A 6,000-nucleotide genomic window follows, 5' to 3' on the forward strand; every position below is an offset into this window, starting at 1 on the left:
GCTGAAAAAAACCATGTTTCTCCTAACCACTCCATTTCTAGATAGACTACCAGGTCTCAGTGCTGGCAAGTACTTGCTTTTTGTTAAGAAAAAAAAAAAGAAAGGCTCTGCAGGTGCTTCTTCTATGAAGAGATTTTTGCATCACATGTAAAATGTTGTTAGGATGGAGTGGTACTTCTAAGTGTTTCCTAGGAGAGGAAATGTCATATATCTGTTGGTAAGATGGGGCCATTGGCTGGGTTCTCCACCAATGCTTGGACAACTTTGACTGCCAGCCCTCCCCTTCTGAAAAGCTTTTCTTTTACTGACTCATTTTTTTACAAAACTGTTATTTTTTTCCTCAGTGATTATAACGTGGGCATGATATCAAAAAGGTAGCCCATAGAATCACAGAATGTCAGGTTGGAAGGGACCTCAAGAACCATCTGGTCCAAGCCTTCCAATATTATTGTTTATCTGAGATGATAACTTCAAACTTTCCAAATCCACCACTTCCCCTGGGAGACCATTCCAACGTCTGACTGTCCTCCTTAGAAGCTAGGATGAGATTGATTTATGTGAGCTAGTCTTCTCTCAAAAGCATTTATTAAGCACAGCATTGCAAATAAATAGTGAAGAAATAAAAAGTGAAGAATAGAAAATAATAGAGAAGTCAATAAAAGCTTATAAGCATATGCCAAACAAAATAGTTTGTATCCATCTTACAACAGTTTCCTGAATACAGCACCAAGATGTAGGCATAAGGATTGTGGCAATGGCAGATTTTTTGCTGGTCACATGGGAATTTGTAGAATCACTGGGGTTTTTTTTGTGAAATTGGGCTTGCTTGATGGAGATCGAAGCAACCAAAATGTGCAGCAGGCTTCTGCAGGGCGGTGAGAGGTCCTGGCTGCTTCTGAGAAAGGACTGAAGAGGCAAAATACTTCATAGGGCTCATTTTTCTTTTAAGGGGAATCTTACACTCCTGTTGTAATGATGGACACCAACTCAGTCAGTGGAGGAAAGAAAAAAGGAAGAAGAGACTTTTGAGAAACTGACAGCCCAGTAGTTTTATCCCAAGCACTTTGTATAACCTCTACCAGCTGTGCAAAGTGCACAATGGAGAACTCTCTCTGTCTCCTCTGTCATCATTTCACAACACAAACTGGAAGAGCTTGGGCAAGGTGTAAAGCAGTAGAGACCTGAGGTTTAATTAATTGCAATAAACACAAGATATTCCATCTTGAACGTTGCATAATGGATGTTAAAGGACTATTAGAGGTTTTCAAGGCTTCGGAGTTTCTGATTAACACTATGGGAATAAAACCACCAGCCCAAGGAGCTAGGCTACGTTTTACTGCACTCATTAAAATCTTATTTCAGTCCTTGTCATTGTACTTTTGCTAGCCTGAGGTATTAATCTACTTCAGATCTTGTTGTTATCCTATCACTGTGTGCTCTCATGCTGCTAACAGACCAGAGGAGTTAGCGTTGGCAAATGTTCTGAAAGATGTAATGGTTTACTGTCAGGAGACTTGCAGTTAAATAAATTACCTATTGGAAGGGAGAAAAGGATAAGCTCTACAAAGCAATCCTTTAAGAAAATTCACATCTTAATTGTGCTTGTCTCGTCTTGGGATTTTTTTCTTTCTTTTAGCTAAGGCCATGCAGAGCTGGGGTAGGGTCACTTTACCACATTGCAAACGTTGATTCAGAAGTGCAAAATCATATGGCAGGTCTGAAAGACGTAGGTTTTTCTATAAAAATTGCTTTGGTTTGAAAAAATTCAATGTGTTAGACTGGAATAAAATTGTAAGTGCTTGAATGAAGGTGATGGAGAACTCAGACACAAATCTGCAAAGGTTTGCAGAACCATGCTGAGGTTTAAGCTAATAAGCTTTATTTTTGCAGTTGGGGCACGGTGACTCTGTGCACCCAGCTGATTTCTGTGACTCATTTGACAGATGGTAATGTATGAAGTCACCAAAATTCATGCTTTATCCTATATTTTGGGCAGTGATTTTGAACATAAGTGCAGCTGTAGACATACACTATCAGCTCAGCTCTGAGGGAAATGGTACATCTCTGATCTCACTGCTTATTTTCCTGAAAAATTCCTGAATGCTTTTGCCATCCAGGAGAGCTCAGAGATATTAATTCCTCGTGAGTGCTGGTGAGGAACTGGCAGCTAGAGACAGAGATGGACCTGTGCTCCGTCATGACAAAAGTGGAGACGTGAAGAGCTTGGCCATCCTATCCTGGCTGGCATCAGCCAGCAAACTGAGGGCAGGGTGGAAAATGCAAACCTAAATTAGTGCCCCCATGGTGAGGAAAAGGCATTTATCACTCAAATCCTCATCCTTTCGAGGAGAGAACAGCCAGCTGGTCAATCAGCACGCAGGCATCAGCTTACAGACAATAATGATGGCACACAGGGAATAGGAGAGGGAGATGGAGAAACAGCAGGGAAAAGTTAGGGGGTACAGGGCACGTGTCCTTAGGAAAGCAGTGCTGTTTATTTCCTTTATTACACAGTGAGCATCTTTTTGTCACCACTGCCACCACATGTCCAACCTGCAGAGAGTGGCCAGCAGCAGGAGTATTGGAAAAGGAGTGTTGGAAAGAGGAGATGCTCTTCATAATGCAGCCCTGGTGAGCTTGTTACTGCTTCAGATGCTTGTTGTCCCCAACGTGGCCATCTCTATACCAAAAATAATGCATGCAAATGGTGGGAGTATTTTTTTATGGATTTGGGGCTTTCAGGCTGAAAGGAATAGCAACAAGAGCCAGTGATCACTCTGGAAGAAGCCATGAGTTTCTTAGGATATGACTAAACCTGCACTTTGAAATTCATTATTGGCTTTAATCAGATTTATCCAGCTTACAAGTCTAATGATTTCCGTGACCTTTAAGAAAAGGCCAGGCTTGTTTGCTAGGTAGATTGTCTGCATTTGAAACATGTGTAATTATCATAAAAACTATGAAGAGTGTAGATCTTTGTCAAATTCAGTGGAAAATTGTTCTTTAGTTCTGTATCTTCAGCAATAATGGCTGAGCCCAGTAAATGCTGTGATTTTATTAATATGCTGTGTTTTGGCAAGCATATTTTGCAAAATATTCAGTGAAGCCATATTTTTAAGAACTAGTTTTTGGGAGAATTGTACAACACCATCTTTGGATGTCTCATTTCACCTTGGTAAGTGGAGAAAACAGAAATCTAAACTTAGACCTCTGAGCCATTGGCCTTAACACTTTACAAGTGTAAAGCTGATGTTTTGAGAGTTGATTTGGACAGAAGGTAAAGAAAAAGGGAAAAGGAAAGAAAAAGGAAAGAAAAAGGGAAGGGAAGGAAAGAAAAGGAAAGAAAAAGGGAAAAGGAAAGAAAAAGGAAAGAAAAAGGGAAGGGAAGGAAAGAAAAAGGAAAGAAAAAGGAAAGAAAAAGGGAAGGGAAGGAAAGAAAAAGGAAAGAAAAAGGAAAGAAAAAGGGAAGGGAAGGGAAGGGAAGGGAAGGGAAGGGAAGGGAAGGGAAGGGAAGGGAAGGGAAGGGAAGGGAAGGGAAGGGAAGGGAAGGGAAGGGAAGGGAAGGGAAGGGAAGGGAAGGGAAGGGAAGGGAAGGGAAGGGAAGGGAAGGGAAGGGAAGGGAAGGGAAGGGAAGGGAAGGGAAGGGAAGGGAAGGGAAGGGAAGGGAAGGGAAGGGAAGGGAAGGGAAGGGAAGGGAAGGGAAGGGAAGGGAAGGGAAGGGAAGGTAGTGGACAACATGTCTCTAAAGTCAGGAACACTGTTGCTGTCAGAAAATTAAACAAAAGGGATTCTTAAATGCAGGGATGCTTCTGCTTAAGGTAAGCTCGGTTTTTACACTGTAAACATCTCCATTTTTACTCACCTTGGAAGGACTTGGGGATGCTCCACAGCCTTTATCCCTCACAGTTTCCAAGACCTTTTACAGCCACTTTATGAGGCCCATAGAAAACTATGGAACAAAAGCAAAAAGGTGCAAGAAAGAAAAAACTGCTAAGACTATTGGCCATCAAAAAATTATTTGAAAAAATATTCTATGCTTTTAAAATTTAAAATGCAACCACACTCTCTTATAATCCAGAGAAATTGCAGCTAAAGAAATTTCTTGGCTAATCAATACATCAAATTAGCCCCTTTCAAGGTTTGTCTCTTCTAGAAAATTAGATCAAGATGGAGCATGTACTGGGCAAATGGTGTCACTTAGCTGCAAATCTGATTTTAGTAAGGTTTTCCCTGTGGGGTTTACCCAAGAAGTGCTGCAATGCTAAGTGACAGTCTACGTCCCTGTGAATGACAAACTTATTTTAGCATCCTCTCAGTAAATGTAATTCCTAGATTTCATGTCATAACTTGATACGGTTTCCTAAAAAAGGAGAGGCTTGGGTTTCAGATTGTTATGTGAGGTGATATAAAGGGTGATATCACATTATTTTGCTTTACATTATAACAGAATATTTTAGGTTTCGAATGTCCAGGAATATTGGACATTTGGGACAGTGCCATGACTCTGATCTGTGGAAGAAAAAAGAAGACATACATAGTGTAAAACTTGGAAGATCTCCAATTTGTCCACTACATTATTAAAAAACTTGGAGAATTCATTATTCAAAATTATTTGAGAGAAAAAAGGTGTGCAATATGAAGCAAAACTGGAAACAGTGTTTTCAGACAGCAATTAGACAGCTAATTACTCTTGGAAATAAGTTCAGTAATTCAGTGCACAGAAGTTGTTTGCACCATGGAAGCAGAATAAAGTGGCCAGATGCTGAAAGTAAAAGAGAAAAAAGAAAAAAAATTAAAGAAAAAAATCTATGTCAGTGAAACACATTCTCTAGGGATGAGGTAGGTTCTTTGTCATCGGAAATAATGAAAACATCACTGTTCATCTTTCTAAATTATATGCTATGATTCTACTAGAAATTAGAGGCTAATGTGGAAATTGACATTTGAGTTTGTGTAACCTGTGAAGAGATCAGATTTGATGATCACAATAGGTCTGCCAGGGCTTGAAATGTATACATCTATTAGCATTGATTTTTAGAGGTAATATAAAACCAAGGGACTTCGATCTTTTTCTGTTTGAAATTATGGACTTTTGAAGGAAGCTGATAGCACGAAATAGGTAACACTTTAGTAACATCTGGTGGCATTTCAAAACTATAGTGTTTTCCTGGTCTTTCTGTTGAATTAGCTGTATAACCTAGTGAAAAAGAAATGTCTTTTTCCTTATTCCCTGTCTAAACAACCAAGTTTTAAATACTTCCTATTCTTTGGGCTTAAATAGAATAACTGAATAGAAAATAGTTTTTTGTTTGCTTTTTTTTCTTTGTCCATACATGCACACTTAAGAGTATATATGTGTGTATTTTTTTTTAAATTAATTTGGTTTATTCCAACTCATAGTGGGTTATATAGATAAGAAACCTTTATTAAAAAGCCAAATCTTTCCTCTTTCTAGCAACTGGAATATTGTTTCATTGTGTGACTGGGTAGTAGGTTTATTAGAGAATGGGTATAAAACCCATAAATCAGTCATCAAACTCGTTGTTTACAGAGTTCATAGTTGTGACAGAAAGTCAGAAGAGTACATTTTGCAGTATAAGGAAAAAAAATTTCTGAAATACTAATTCATGGATGCCAGGCAAGGAATCAGGACACTCTGGCATGGTAGAAGTGTTTCTATGAGTTCTGCATGGATTTGTGTGTTTTATTTGTGTTTCTGTGGATGGCCATGTCATGCATCTTAGATTTAGAAATCTGTGAAATGTAAGTAACTAAAATACCAATCTGCACATGCAATTATATCCTGTAGGCTTCAATTTTATTTGGCTTTCTAAAATGTTTTCCATGTTAAGCACAGCTCAGTCTCCTGACTTCTACAATTTGCTATTGTAGCACTTCTTTAGCACAAAATACTTTTTTTTTCTCCCCAGCGTGTATTAATCAAAGAATCTCTTTTTTATTATAAAAAAAAAAAAGAAAGAAAATTACTTTCCAAATATG

The sequence above is a fragment of the Calypte anna genome, chromosome Z, assembly GCF_003957555.1.
Source record: "Calypte anna isolate BGI_N300 chromosome Z, bCalAnn1_v1.p, whole genome shotgun sequence".
In the NCBI taxonomy this organism is placed as follows: domain Eukaryota; kingdom Metazoa; phylum Chordata; class Aves; order Apodiformes; family Trochilidae; genus Calypte; species Calypte anna.